This window comes from Macaca thibetana, chromosome X (assembly GCF_024542745.1).
Source record: "Macaca thibetana thibetana isolate TM-01 chromosome X, ASM2454274v1, whole genome shotgun sequence".
Taxonomy (NCBI): domain Eukaryota; kingdom Metazoa; phylum Chordata; class Mammalia; order Primates; family Cercopithecidae; genus Macaca; species Macaca thibetana.
This window is the reverse complement of record NC_065598.1, coordinates 21,583,713-21,599,379: the sequence shown is the minus strand read 5'-3', so window position 1 is coordinate 21,599,379 and position 15,667 is coordinate 21,583,713. Positions and strand designations below refer to the sequence as shown.

The 15,667-nt window shown below is 42.0% G+C and overlaps 1 protein-coding gene across 1 annotated transcript in view; it reads right to left on the bottom strand.

Moving 5' to 3' along the window:
- Nucleotides 1-15,667, bottom strand: part of SMS (spermine synthase) — an 863,947-nt gene that overhangs the window by 57,083 nt on the left and 791,197 nt on the right. The gene's annotated exons all lie outside the window — the stretch shown is intronic.

The following is a 15,667-nucleotide window of genomic DNA, read 5'->3' as shown; positions in this document are numbered from 1 at the left end:
GCCAAGGCCCCTCTTATTTCCTGGCGGAGTCGGGAAAATCAAATGAGATCCACCCCTGTAGTCTAAGAGTACTGCCTGGCTTTTCTTACAATGCTGCAGTTAAACCCATTCGGATTATTACCATTATTAGCAAGGGTCTGCTTTGCTTTTGAGGACTGAATAGAAAGCGCTTGGGCATTTACGTTGTCTACGTTTTCACGCAAAATAAGAAAGAGGGAGAAGCCCGTAAGAGGACAGCATTGCTGTTAATATTGAATTAGGAAACTGCGGACTCCGGAGTTCCTCGTCTAGCAGGACTCCATCACTGGCGCCTCTATTCATGGCAATAGCCTTTGCGGTGGGCTTATTTTTGACACTGGGGTTATGGCTGCTGTTCAACAAAATAACGGCAAAGGGGAGACAGCATGAGCGTCTGAACTAAAATTATTCTTTATTGCACTGACAACATCCCTGGGCAAATGCCTCCATCAAACTGTCAGGCTTTTGTGCCTCTCAACGGCCACAGGAATTGCTGTAATGGTTAGACAAAATTTAAATCAATGAACTCATGGGCCTCCACAAAAGCAACGAAGAACCTGGATATTAAATTCATCTCTCCCCCAGGCAACAGCTGTTTTGCTGAGTTTTTCACCCTTCTACAAAAACTGGGCAGTGCCTTCACAAGTGTTCAATAAGGGTCTGTTGAACAGACCTTTCTCTCTTAAGAACTGGATCTTTTTCTAGGACCTGCATTAATTTTTGTCTACCCATGGCCACCTGTTCGTTATTCTGCATGTCTTCCTTTCTTCTGTGTGTCCTAGGTTCTCAATTTTGTTAGCTATTGCAATTCTCATCCTTCAGTTATCTATGTCAGTCTGCAGCTCCTCTTTCTTCCTAGGATGTTCTCCACTTCTTGCCATTCCTCTGGAGTCAGGTCACTGACAATAGAGTTGTCTTTGTCCTGCATGTTGCAGGGGCAGTAGGGCTCCATGGGCCTCAGGTGTGCCTTTCCCCACTCAGCACCAGTGTGGGCCTCACGTCAAAAGGACCCTGCATTTGGTTTAATTCTCTGTTGCCATCTTGAAATTCTTAATTCTTGAACGAGGGGCCCCATGTTTTTATTTTGCACTTGGCCTGCAAACTATGTAGCTGGTTATGCTCTGCAGCGTGTGTCTGGCAGCACAGGTGGCCCTAGGGCTCAGGCTTGAAATCTCATCCCCAGCACTTGTACCTCACCTTGTTTCCTGCAAGGTACAAAGTAGGGATGAAAATCCTGAGATGCTTTGCTTAACTTATCAGACAGCCATAACAAAAGTGGAGTTTAACAAATGCGTCATTGGCTGGGCATGGCTCATGCCTGTAATCCCGACACTTTGGGAGGCCGAAGCAGGTGGATTGCTTGAGGCCCGGAGTTGGAGACCAGCCTGGTCAACATGGTAAAATCCCATCTCCACCTAAAATACAAAAATTAACTGGGCTTGGTGGCACACGCCTGTAATCCCAACTACTTGGGAAGCTGAGGCATGAGAATCACTTGAACCTAGGAAGTGGAGGTTGCAGTGAGCCGAGATCATGCCACTGCACTCCAGACTGGGTAACAGAGCAAGACTGTCTAAAAAAACAAACAAAAAAAACCACAACAAATGCTTCATGATGTTAGCACAACATCAGAGTTAAATTGGCCTCGATATGGAACCAACATTGTTGGGGTAACATTAGGAGTTATTGCAAGGATGTTCCCAATGCACGTCCTACTTACCAGTAACATAATCCTGCTCGAGGCCTCTTTTAAACACTCCAATTGAGCTGTGAGTATCTATTTGGATTTGGGAACATGTTCTCATTACCTGAGTTTTATAATCTAGGCCTGACTTCCAGGCCTGTTTCAGGACTAATAGTCATGTTGTTGTGGTAATTGTGTTACAGTCGACCAGTGGATCCTGTGCAGAGTCTTAAATACTGCACAGCTGTTATCAGACACGTCAGCAACTCGTCCTGCAACAAAAGACTCAGCAGAGACTAGATTTACCCTAGTCCGACTAGAGCCTGCATTCTTGAGACAGTCTTGCCAATGGTGAAAATGTGGATATCGTGGATTCGTGTCCTGCAGCCTGCCGCTGACTGCTCTTGCCAGAAAAGTAAGACTGAGAAAGAGTAAAGCAGTCCTGCCTTCACGGTGCTGGCCAGGCACTCACAGTTGTGCCTGGGTGTCCTGTTGAACAGAAACGACTCCCGAGAACACCAACATCAGGCAAGGCCACTCTATGACAAGGAGGGTACAAAACACAAACAAGACCACTCTGTAATCATGTCTGAACACGGAGAAAACATAAGCCTTGTCCAAACCACAAATGTGACCAAACACCACCTCAGCCCCCAATCCTGGCTAATATGAGTGACTGCTGCTTCTTTACCAACCACAGCTATAGCCTGGCTCTAATTTTCTCTGCTTCTAGAGAACATTTGTTAAACCATCCAATCATAGAATTCCCCCCACCCCCACCCCCCGCACCAGCTTCCAATCCAGAGCAACGCCTGGCTTCCCTAAACGCTCCCCAAAACCACCTGACACAGTGTCGTGTCAGATGCCTATTAACTTCAGTAGGGATGGCACCAGGTTCAAGGGGCCAAAGAAGAGACTCAGAGACAGAGTTTACTGGTAACTTACATACGGGGACGATCCAGTGGCAGTGGGTTCAACAGGAGAACACCCTCCCCCTAACAACCTGGCAACCTTCATTTACCCTAAACAAAGGGCCTCAATCCCCTTCAGGACCCACACTGCTTTGGCCAGGCCAGAAGCTCAGATGTTCCCCATGGATAAGGAATGACTCTCTGGTTGGCCATGCTGGGAACTCCAAACACACATTCAGGTGCACTTGACATATGGGGTCATTCTCACCTGACAGGTTATCGCTGCCGGGGTGCCTCTAACATACCCAGGTGCAAATCCTCTAAGTCGTCCTTTCTCACACCCTCTTATTGAGAGCCCCCGCCCCATCACCGCCTCTATTCCCATGGTATGTGTTTCCTCCGCCTGCAAGGAGAAGAAAACTGCTTGTTCAACTCTAGGTGTGTTCTTGGGAGTGTGTGGCTACAGTGCAGTGACAATATAGACAGCAAGATGAAGTCCAGGCTTAGGGTGAAAGCTTTGGTGACCCACTTAGCAAAATGCTAGTATTGAGTATTACTCCTCCCTTTCAAATGGGCCCACTTGCTTCTGAACAGACAGGCCAAGCTGGACATCAGCAACAGAGTTTCTAAAAATTTAGAGAAAGAGCCACACTGTCCTACACAGTGAGCAAGTGTGTACTGGGAAGAAGGAAGTCAAAAGCAGAAAAGAGCCCTCTGTTAAAAAGGAGGAGGTGGTGGTGGTGGCAGTGGATGGGTAGCTGAGGTGCTAATTGGAAATATCCATAGACTGTTGGCCTGCACTGTAAGGCCACCCATCATGCTGCTGTCCCAAACTTTCATTGCAGGGCGGGTGAGGGAGCTGATGGGGGCTGGCAGTCCTTAACAGCTGCCCCGGCCATCAAAGCCAGTAGCCTTTTGTTTCTTTTTTTTTTTTAATATATACAATTTTTTTTTTTCCACCAGTTCATTTGGGACCCTTGGAGACATTCTGCCTCCCCGGCCCCTGTGTGTCGCTGTAGTGATGTCAGTTCCCCTCTTAAACACTTGGCATTAGCTATTAGGGTTAGAGTGGCGACACAGATCTGGATCACTCCCCACCATTTTTTCAGATGAATGTGGGACTCACCCAGCTATTTTAACACTATTTAAATTTTTGACTGAAAAGAGTATGTAAGGCCGGGCATGGTGACTCACGCCTGTAATCCCACTTTGGGAGGCCAAGGCGGGCGGATCACCTGAGGTCAGGAGTTCAAGACCAGCCTGACCAACGTGGTGAAATCCCATCTCTACTAACAATACAAAAATTAGCCAGGCATGGTGGCAGGCGCCTGTAATCCCAGCTACTTGGGATGCTAAAATGGGAGGATAGCTTGAACCGGGAGACAGAGGTTGCAGTGAGCCAACATCGGGCCACTGCACCCCAGCCTGGGCGACAAAGTGAGACACCATCTCAAAAAAAAAAAAAAAAAAGTATATAAGCAAGAGGGGGCTAGGATCTTTACAGCGATTCTCAATTTCAGCTGCACACTGGAATCACCTTGGGAGTTTTAAACATACTGCCACTGCCTGGGCCTAGCCCTAGTGTCTGAGGAAATTGGCCCCAGGTACAGCCTGGGCATTGGGATTGTTAATAAATAAATAAATACAAACCCAGGAGATTCCAGAGTAAAGCCAAAAGCACCACTGCCAAATCAAACAGCAGTCTGTATCACAATAGAGCCCACTCCACATCCACAAGGATGGCTATATGTAAGTAAATAAAGAAACACATTTTAAAAACCAGAAAAGAAGTGTTGGTAAGGATGCGGAGAAATTGGATCCCTCATACATTGCTGGCGGGAATATAAAATGGTGCAGCTGCTGTGGACAATAGTTTGGCGGTTTATTGAAAGGTTAAACAGAATAACTGTATGATCTAGCAACTTCACTCTTGGGTATATACACAAAAGAATTGAAAACGGGTGTTCAAACAAAAACACGAATGTTTATAGCAGCATTATTCAGTTATTCACAATACCCAAAGGTGGAAACAATCCAAATGTCCATCAATAGATGAGTGGATAAACAAAATGTAGTAGAGCCATACCATGGAATATTATTTAGCCATGAAAAGAATGAAGTCCTGATGTATACTACAACATGGATGAATCTCAAAAGCATTATGCCAAGGGAAAAAAGCCAGTCACAAAAAAAATCTGTGGTATGATTCCATTTATATGAAATGTCCAGAATAGGTAAATCCATAGAGACAGGAAGTGGGGGGACGGGGGATGTGACTGCTTCATAGGTAAGGGTTTCCTTTTGGGGTGACGATAATGTCTTAGAACCAGATGTAATGGTTGCACAACATTGTAAATGTGCTAAATGCCACTGAATTGTTCACTTTCAAATGGCTAATTCTATGTTATTTCATTTTACCTCAATTTAAAAAAAAAGAAGCAGCTTATAGCCACACCAAGTTTGAAAGGTAAAGCTGTATAGAAATTTTTAATAAGCAGGCTTCATCACCCAAAAATTTCAAGTAAATGCCTAATGGGAGGGAATTGAAGTGAGGTGTTGGCCAAAAAAGAAAAAAAAAAAAAGCAAAAATGAAGGCTGCTGGGAAACCAGCTACCTGGTTGTGGTTTTCCCAGAGATGTGCAGACAGGTGGGGACAATCCTATAACCCAGAGGCCCAGCACTTTACGAGTGTTACAAGTGCCTGTAGAGATTGAAAGAAACGTTTTTCTCTGTCTTGGCCCCAAGACCACCACTACCCCTAAGTTCAGGTCTTCTCTCATTTCACCATAAAGTTTAAGTTAAAAAACTCTTTTTTTTTTTTCTTGAGACAGGATCTTGCTCTGTCACCCAGGCTGGAGTGCAATGGTGTGATCTTGGCTCACTGCAGCCTCAAACTCCTGAACTCAATTGATCCTCCCACCTCAGCCTCCCAAGTAGCTGGGACTACAAGCATGCACCACCATGCCAGGCTAATTTTGTTTATTTTCTGTAGAGACGAAGTCTCACTATCTTGCCCAGGCTGGTCTGCAACTCCTGGACTCGAGATCTTCCCACCTTGCCTCCCAAAAATGCTGGGATTGCAGATGTGAGCCATCATGACTGGGCAAGTAAAACAATTCTAAATATTTGATGGCCTAAGAGGAAAGACATCTCACCAGTGAAGCCTGTAGAATGCCCTGGGGTAAATATCTTTCTTGGGCCACTAGGAAGGTGAGGCCGCCTCCTCTAACACTTACCTGCTTTGATAGCTTCTTCAGCTTCCAATACAAAATTATTTCATGCTCACAATAGTTCTAAGATGTAGGTGAAATTATCCTCATTTAACAAATGGGTTAACCGAGGCACAAAGAGGTTAGGTAGCTAGAAAGTGGGAGAGCCAGGACTTGAACCCAAGCGGGTGGCTCAGGAGTCAGGCTGTTTACCCCCTCACCTTGCTGACTCTGATCGCCCTGCCTAGTTGTCCCAAAGTGTCTCCACTTTTCTTAGGACTCCACAAACCTCAGGTGTGTGAGTCTGCTTACCTCCCGCCAGTAGGCACCCCTGTCCCTATCAGGGTGTGTGCGATTGGAGGGGCTATCCTCTCTCCCTGCTCTCTGAAGCTATTCCCTAACTCCACCAAACAACTTCTGGGGTGCAATTCCTACCCCTACCTATTACTAGCTGTGTGACAGTGTACAAGTTCATCAACCTCTCTGCTTCCGTCCCTTTCACTAAAATGGAGCTAATAATTACCTCATAGAGTTGTTGTGAGAATTAAATGAATAGATATCTGGCAAACACTGATGGCAGTGTCTGACACATGACTAGCATTCAATAAATAGCAGCTCCATTGAAGAGGACGTTGATTTTGTTATGGAGGTGTCATACTCCTTCAGGACTCCTTGCTTTTTACTTATTTTTATTCCTATTTTTTTGTTTGTTTCTTGAGACAGAGTCACCCAGGCTAGAGTGCAGTGGCATGATCTTGGCTCACTGCAACCTCCGCCTCCCGAGTTCAAGCGATTCTCTGGCCTCAGCCCCCAGAGTAGCTGGGATTACAGACGCACACCACCATGCCTGGCTAATTTTTATATTTTAGGTAGAGATGGGTTTTCATCATGTTGGCCAGGCTGGTCTCGAACTTCTGACCTCAAGTGATCCACCCGCCTCAGCCTCCTGAAGTGCTGGGATTACAGGCGTGAGCCACCGCACCGGCCTACTTATCTTAACATGTATTTGATACAACTTAACAGTCAGGGGCAGTCTCAGAAGCTGCTTGCAGTGGCATTTGATGCGAAGCACTATGTTGCACGGTGGCAGCACCCTGTCTCTTCACCTGCTAAATCTTGGGTGCCTGGAACACCCTCCTTTCTCCAGTGGAAAAATCCATCCAGGAGCATTCAAGGCCCAGTTCAAGTGGCGCCCCCTGGCCCAGGCAGAGCTGCGCACTCACTCATTTACCTCCATGTTTCCACAGCACAGCGTTCAGCCCACCAGTGAAAAACAGCCCAATTTCTATTAATGGTACCATGTCAGCTCCCTGCCAGCTCCCCAAGAACTTGATCTGTTTCTCTCTCGCCAACACTCCTTCCTTAATGGGACTACAGTCCAAAACGTTTGAGGCCAAGGTTAGGAGCTTACTAGTTAAATAAACTACTAAGGGAACAACCCTGGTGTCCTGGTTCCCAGACCAGAGCTCTTTTCATTAAACTAAACTTTTCATGAAATTGTCTTCATGTCTAACTTCCGTTATTGAATGCCTAGGATAGATCACGGTATTTGTAAAGTATTATGAGTTATTTATATGTGTTATTTCTAACCTTCCGAACCCAGCAAGGTTAATTCTCTCATTTAAATACTGTATTGAGACACCGAGGTCAAGTGACTTGCTCAAGGCCTCATGCCAGTCTGTGGCAGAGTGAGGCTTGGCTTGCGGGTCAGTCTGACTCAAAGTCAGTAGAATTTCTAGTCTGTCATCGTGTTGCTACTCAGTACAGGAAATGAGCACTGAAAAAAACCCTGAATGGCTCTTTTAAAACACACTCATTCTACATGCAGACAATTGTTATTTTAAGGAAAGTCTAGAAGAAAAAGAGAGATTACATTTTGGCATGCAAAGGCAAAACAATAAATATTCTTTTTTCCCGTTCCTGGATCCCATTTCAACGTCTTCAAAGCAAGTAAATTTATGCATGTTGACCCAACTCTTATTTTCAAATCTTTTTAAGCTCCATTTTCAACTTCTTCCCCGTGGCACAACCAGTCCCATGACTCCCCTCTGTCAGACTCTGAGTATCTGCCTAAAATCATTACATAGCAATCACCGCTAGGATTCACTCCTCTCTACTAAGCCATAGGTCTCTTCTGGTTATGTTGTATATTGCCTGGCATATTACCGTGTTAGTTATAAAGATCTTGTACTTTAAGGATATATTCATATCAGTATTTAAAACATATGTTCATTTGGCCAGGCACGGTGGCTCACGCCCAGCACTTTGGGAGGCTAAGGTGGACGGACTGCTTGAGCCCGTGAGTTTGAGACCAGCCTGGGTAACATAGAAAAACCAGGCATCTACAAAAAATACAAAAAGTAGCCAGGCGTGGTGGCACATGCCTGTAGTCCCAGCTACTTGGGAGGCTGAAGTGGGAGGATTGCTTGAGCCCGGGAGGCTCCAGTGAGCCATGATTGTGCAACTGCACTCCAGCCTGGGTGACAGAGTGAGACCCTGTCTCAAGATATATATATACACACACACACACACACACACACATATACACACACACACATATACACACACACACAGATATATACACACACACACACATATGTATATTGTGTCTGGAACTTTGTCCTTTAATAATCTTAAATTGCATTTTATCAAGTTTCTTTACAAATGCATAGTTTTCTCATTTTTGTCTGAAAGTAATAGATTTTGTTTCAGTGTAAGTATACTTGTTGACAGTAAAACTCTACAAGTAAACATGACTGTATATTATTTTAAACTTGCTTCTTCAAAAGAAAAAAAGAAAACAACCTAGGTTATTGCTCTTTGGTTATTTGCAATTAATCAAAAATAATTTAAAAGCCTCTAGTTACGCTTGTGTAAAAAAGAAAATTTTACTGCAATGCAGGATGCCTGCCAAATTGAAAAAATAAAGCTAAAAGAACTTTCCTTTGCTATGACAAAGCAATGGTGTGATGATCACCAGTTGGGCCAGACAGACATCATGTGCCTTCTGCTGTGATGCACTGAGAACTCAACATTCTTTCTGTAATCTTCTTGCCAAAAATGCATAACCTGAATCTAATCATGGCAAAACATCAGACAAATTCAAACTAAGGGAACAAGGGAACTTCCACAAAATTAATGGCCTATACTCTTCACAAAATGTCAAGGTAAAAAAATACAAAGAAAGGGTAAGTAACTGTTCTAGATGAAAAGAGATTAAAGAGATGTGACAACTAAATCACAATGTCCTAGACCAGGAAAAAAAAAGAAAGCCATAAAAGCCATTATTGGGACAGTTGACCAAAGCAGAGCAAGGACTGTGGATTAGACAAGAGCATTGTGTCAATGTTAAATTTCTTGACTTTGATCAGTGTACTGTGGTTATGTAGGAGAATGTCCCTGTTCTTAGGAATTACACACCGAAGTATTTTGTATAAAGGGGCAATATGTTTCCAATTTACTTTCACATGGTTTGGGGGGAAAATATGCATGTACAAATAAAGAGAGAGAAAAAGACTGATAATGCAAATGGAGCAAAATGTCAACAATTGTCAAAACTGGGTAAAGGTATATATAAAAAATTTTTTGTCGGCTGGGCGCGGTGGCTCAAGCCTGTAATCCCAGCACTTTGGGAGGCCGAGACGGGCGGATCATGAGGTCAGGAGATCGAGACCATCCTGGCTAACACGGTGAAACCCCGTCTCTACTAAAAAATACAAAAAACTAGCCGGGCGAAGTGGCGGGTGCCTGTAGTCCCAGCTACTTGGGAGGCTGAGGCAGGAGAATGGCGTGAACCCGAGAGAAGGAGCTTGCAGTGAGCTGAGATCCGGCCACTGCACTCCAGCCTAGGGGACAGAGCAAGACTCCGTCTCAAAAAAAAAAAAAAAAAAAAATTTTTGTACTATTTCTGCAACTTTTTGTGCACACATTTAAAAGTATATCAAAATTGAAGGTTATCAAAAAAGACAATAGATGTATAGAAGATAAAAGAATATTACAAAAGAAAAAGAAAAAAAAAGGAACGCTCCTGAAATGTACATGACACGGAGGAGTCTAAGCCATGTTTAAATCTTTTGTTAATGGGTAAGTTTGATTTAAGAGAAACATTCTGCATTTTAAAGTGCAGGGTTGAGGAAAAAAGGAAGGTTGCCTTTTTTATACTTTCAGCCCATTGTTCACAGACTCAATTTAAACAAAACAAAAAACCTAACACATTCCTCCCTTGGGAGATTCATGGCCCATTCAGCCACTCTAGCAGGCCTCTAGATCACCCTCCCACCTTCACTGATGACTTTGATGCAGCCGTTACCTCAATGCCTGCCTCATCCTGGGTAGAGTTTTGGCTTCTCTGTGCATGAGACAGCCAATGTCCCATCTCAATTCTTTGACCTCCTCAGCACCAATCATTCTGGATACACTTGTGGGTGAGGAGATAGAGGGTGGGAGGGAGGAAGCGGAGGAGTTACGAGGAGGAGGCAGCTGGTGTAAAGGGAATGAGGCTATTCAGAATACGTGTGCTATACCCGTTCTGTGACCATATCAGGACCTTCAGTCCCCTGACCACCTCATTTCCTCCTCACTTGATCCCTCACCTTTTCATTTTAGTTCTTTCCCCATGGTTGGTCACATCAGTCACATTATGTCTTCAATTCTTCAATCCCTCATCCTTTGACACTGCAAACTCCCAACCCCGGACCAATCCAGCCTTTTGCCTTCTCCTGTCCTTCTCAATTGTTGTTCAGGATAATGGGAAAACCTCACACTGGTGCTGACTCATATATACTATCTGTGTGTGTGTGTGTGTGTGTGTGTGTGTGTGTGTGTGTGTGTGTGTTTTCTTCAAAGCAGTTGGGCTTTCATCCCATTCAGCAATCCTTATTGACCTTTTCTCAGTTCATTACTTGATCTTTGTTTTTATAATAGATTTTTGAAACCTCCTCTTCCTGTGGCTTCCATGACATCACTACCTTCTGGTTCCCCCTGCTTCTTCAATTTGACAGTGCCTTCACCAACTTCTTCCTGTGTTTTTCTGTAAATGTTGAGCTTCTTACAGCTTCCATTCTTGGCATGTCTTCTCTCCTTTCCCTGTACCAATGGTTCTCAAATCTGGCTGCATATTAGAATCAACTGGAAAACTTTAAAAGATTGTCATGCTTGGGTCTCATCCCTGATTTGTCTGTGGTATGTCCCAGGCATTGGGTTCTTTTTAAATCCCTCCAAGTGATTCTAAGGTGCAGGCAAGGTGGAGAACCTCTTTCTCCAGGTGATCTCATCTATGCCTACAGTTCTAGCCACCTGTATGCAGATTCCCAAATCTCTATCCCTGGGTCCTATTCCTTCCCCTGAGCTTTGGACCTATTTATTGTTCCTCTTCACCCTCTACAATTTCAAAGTCAAATGACCAAACTGAACTTTTTACCTTCTTCCCCCACTTGGTCTTTCTTGTGCAGTCTCAAACTTGAGACATTTACATGCTCATAAATAGTGAAGAAAACAGACTCTGTACCACAGCCCACGGAGCTGATCACATCAGACACTTTGGACTAATTCTTGATTCCTTCCCTTCACTTCCTACACCGTATCAGCAAATCTTCCTTTCCCACACCAAATCTTCCTTAAATTCATCTCATCATTTCCCCCATGCCCTCTTTCTAATTATCTAAATTTGGGCCTTTATTCTTTCTATCCTGTACAATAATAATTAGCTCCTTGCAATTCATGCCTTGCCTTCTTCAATTGTTACCTTTCCAGAATACAAATCTAATGATGCAACAACTCCCTCGCTAAAACTCTTCAATGGCTGCCAGTTGCCTACAGAATAAAGATCAAATGCTACATGTGGCTTAAAGACATCTCATGATCTGGCTTTAGCCTGCCTTTTGTCACTCAATTCCTATTATTCCTCCAAAGACACAGGACTCTAAACTTGCTAAGTTGCTGTAAGTCTCAGACATAACATGGTCTTTCTTTTTTTTTTGAGGTGGAGTCTTGCTCTGTTGCTCAGGCTAGATTGCAGTGGCAAAGTCTCAGCTCACTGCAACCTCCGCCTCCCGAGTTCAAGTGATTCTCCTGCCTCAGCCTCCCGAGTAGCTGGGATTACAGGCGCCTGCCACCACGCCCAGCTAATTTTTTGTATTTTCAGTAGAGATGGGGTTTCACGATGTTGGCCAGGCTGGTCTCAAACTCCTGACCTCGTGATCCACCTCCCTCGGCCTCCCAAAGTGCTGGGATTACAGGCGCGAGCCACTGCGCCCGGCCAGCATGATCTTTCGTGAGCTAATAATGTTAAGAAAAGTTACCCAAAATTTGGAAATAAAATTATATATTAAGTAATAAAAGATTACTCTCTGGTCTTTCTGTGTCCACTGGAGTATTATTTAAAAAGTAAATCTATGTTGCCTAATGTAGAGCAGTGCTGTCCAATTGAGCCACAAATACTATTTTAAGTTTTCTAGTAGCCACATTAAAAAATAAGTAGAAAGAAGCCAGATAAGGCCAGGCACGGTAGTTCACACCTGTAATCCCAGCACTTTGAAAGGCTGAGGTAGGTGGATCACTTGAGGTCAGGAGTTTGAGACCAGCCCCACCAACATGGTGAAACCCCGTCTCTACTAAAAACAGAAAAATTATCTGGGTGTGATGGTGCACGCTTGTAATCCCAGCTACTCAAGAGGCTGAGGCAGGAGGATCGCTTGAACCCGGGAGGCGGAGGTTGCAGTGAGTTGAGATCGTGCCACTGCACTCCAGCCTGGGTGACAGAGTGAGACTCCATCTCAAAAAAAAAAAAAAAAAAAAGAAACCAGATAGATTGCTGTTAATAATGCATAACATTTTACCTAAAGTATTTAAAACATTATTCTTCCAATATGTAAAAAACATTATTAATGAGATATTTTAGATTCTCTTTTTCATCATAAGCCTTTGAAATACAATGAGTATTTTACACTTACAGCACATCTTCGGATGCTAGATTTTCACGGGAAGTGCTTCATCTGTATTTAGGTTTCATAAAATTTGCATTTGGAAGAAAGGTAGATTCACATATCCAAGTTGTTTTAACATACCTGAAAGTTTTCGTGTAACTGAATTGAGTAGCAAAAATTATTTTCCTTTAATATTTGCATCCTCATTGACAAAACGAGCTTATTTTTTAGAAGTAGTGATTTTACTTTGAAGAAAAAGGATGTCAGTTTCAAAATCATGTCTGTCCAAGTTAAGTAAATACACTAATTCGTGTCAACTCCATATTATTAACATCGAATTCAAAGAGGTATTGCATGATTTGAGAAGTAATTCTAAGTTTATCAATATAAACAAAGCATTCTTTAAAATTTTCTATAGTTTTTGCAGCCAATTTATATAACTGTCTATTAATAAAGTCTTATGCATATTTGATTCATGTTAGAAAAAGGTATGAAATCATTATTATTGACTTGCATCACAAAAAAGTTCAATTTCAACATTAATCCTTTAACTGTCTAGCTAAGTCACAAATAAGCTTTTCCTTTTCTTGGAGTTTTAAATTTATCTTGTTCCTATGCAGTGTGATATCCATGAGAAAACACATAAATCACATTGCTATTTTTTTTCTTTGATTGCTGTATATTTGGCAAGCACTCCTTTTGTTTCAAGAAAATCTTGAATTGGAGTTAACAGCTTGGTAAAACTCTATGGCTTAACCAGTGAGCACTGGCAATGAACACGAGAGTAAATTCATTGTCTTTAATTTCTTTCAACGGTTCTTTAAACTGGTGATGAGTCACACACAGCATTTGCACGTATATGCTGAACAATTTTAACAACAGTATTCATGACTCCTTTCACAGAGTCTGTTTCAGAGAAGGGAGCCCAAATATTTTCGATATGTGTCATACAGTGATATGAAGTCATCAGGAAAACATCAGACTCCTATTTTAAAATTCCAATACATCTGGAATTTTGACCTAACATGGCTGGAGCAGTATTCATTGCAATTTTTTTTCATATCTAACTGAAGTTCTTCCTTGAGAGATGTAAAAGATTTTTTAAAATTTTTACTATAAGTTTTTAAAGGTACGAGTTGGCATTTCTTTGGAAATATGGGAGTCCTTTGAGTCAAAACATACCCAAAATATTAATTGGGCAGTGTCATAGATCACATGAATCATCTAAAGTAGTTGCAATTTTTCAAATTTTAAATTAATTAATCTTGGATACTGGTCTTGTATTCTACAGGCAATTATTTTGTGGTTTAATTGAAAAGCTTTCATTTTTTGTAAAATATATTTTAAAGTCTTTTCGTTACAACTTTTAAACAAAATTTACATAACTGAAATAATTTCTTTTACTATTGCCATCTAAAACTGTTTTTCTTTTTTGTGCAGAATCCAAGCCAGTATAAAGCTAGCCAAAGTTCCAAGCTCAGAGCCTGTTATCACTTTTTAAACCATTTTAATTGGACATTCAATTTTGAATTCTGACAACTACTTTTACTGATTTGTTTTTACTTTTGTTATCGAATTCACTCTGTATTTGCTGAAAATGTCTCTTAATATTGTCCGCTTTGTTATCTTTGAACAATTTTTACACAACAAACAGCTTTTTTTTGTTTTGCTTTGCCTTGGCAAATTGCCTCAAATTTGCAACATACCTTCTTCCCGTTTTTGTTTCTCTATTCCAGGCACAGCAGTAATAGTCTCTAACTCTCCACCCAATGCTGCCTTCGTTTTACATTTAAAACAGTCCACACATTTTTTAATTTAAAAAAAAGCAGTTTAATTATATCATAATTTAAGGCATAAATACTTCAATTTAGTTGCCAATTTTGATTTACATAAGTATCATTGTAATTAGTGCTGTCTGTATAAAATATTCAAATGAACACATTTCAGTGTTACATCAGTGCATAGAAAAACATCATTTAAATTGAATCAATGTCAATCAGACACTGACTAGAGTAATAATATGTTTACATGTAATACTGAAAATGACTCATGCACTGGACACACACAGTACAATGCAGCAATATCTTTTTTTTTTTTTTTTTGAGACAGAGTCTTGCTCTGTTGCCCAGGCTGGAGTGCAATGGTGTGATCTCAGCTCACTGGAACCTCTGCCTCCCAGGTTCAAGCGATTCTCCTGCCTCAGCCTCCTGAGTAGCTGGGATTACAATTGCCCGCCACCATGCCCAGCTAATTTTTGTATTTTTAGTAAAGATGGGGTTTTTGCCATGTTGGCCAGGCTGGTCTCGAACTCCTGACCTCAAGTGATCTGCCCGCCTCGGCCTCCCAAAGTGCTGGAATTACAGGCGTGAGCCACCGTGCCCGGATCTTAACATAGGCCAAGATGCCACGGTTAAAGTAAAATATTGTCCTGCCTAAACAATAAAGTTGACACTACTGTTTCTAAATTAAACTTAAGTAAAATTAAATAAAACGAACAATTTAGTTCCTCAGGTGCACTAGCCTTTCAAGTACTCTGTAGCCACATGTGGCTAGAGGCTACCATACTGTAAAGCACAGTTCCAGAGAAATGTAACTTTGTTTAACTTACCAATTGCTATTGATTAGAGCCTAGGTTCTGCAAAACTACATATTTGCATATTAACTTGCAGAAAAGACTGATAAGATTATGAGCAATTTTTATTTGGTTCAGTAGAAATGCGAATGATTTCTGCCAGATAAAAATGATCACAACAATAGTTGCATTTGTATATAACTTTATATCTTACTCTCAGCAATGTTATTTCAGCATTCTTTCTTTCCATATAATGCTGCCCTTACATTTGATATGGTAGAAGAATATTTGAGGATGCATAAAGCTATTCACAAAATATTGTTAAGTGAGACAAGCAGATTGCAAAAGAA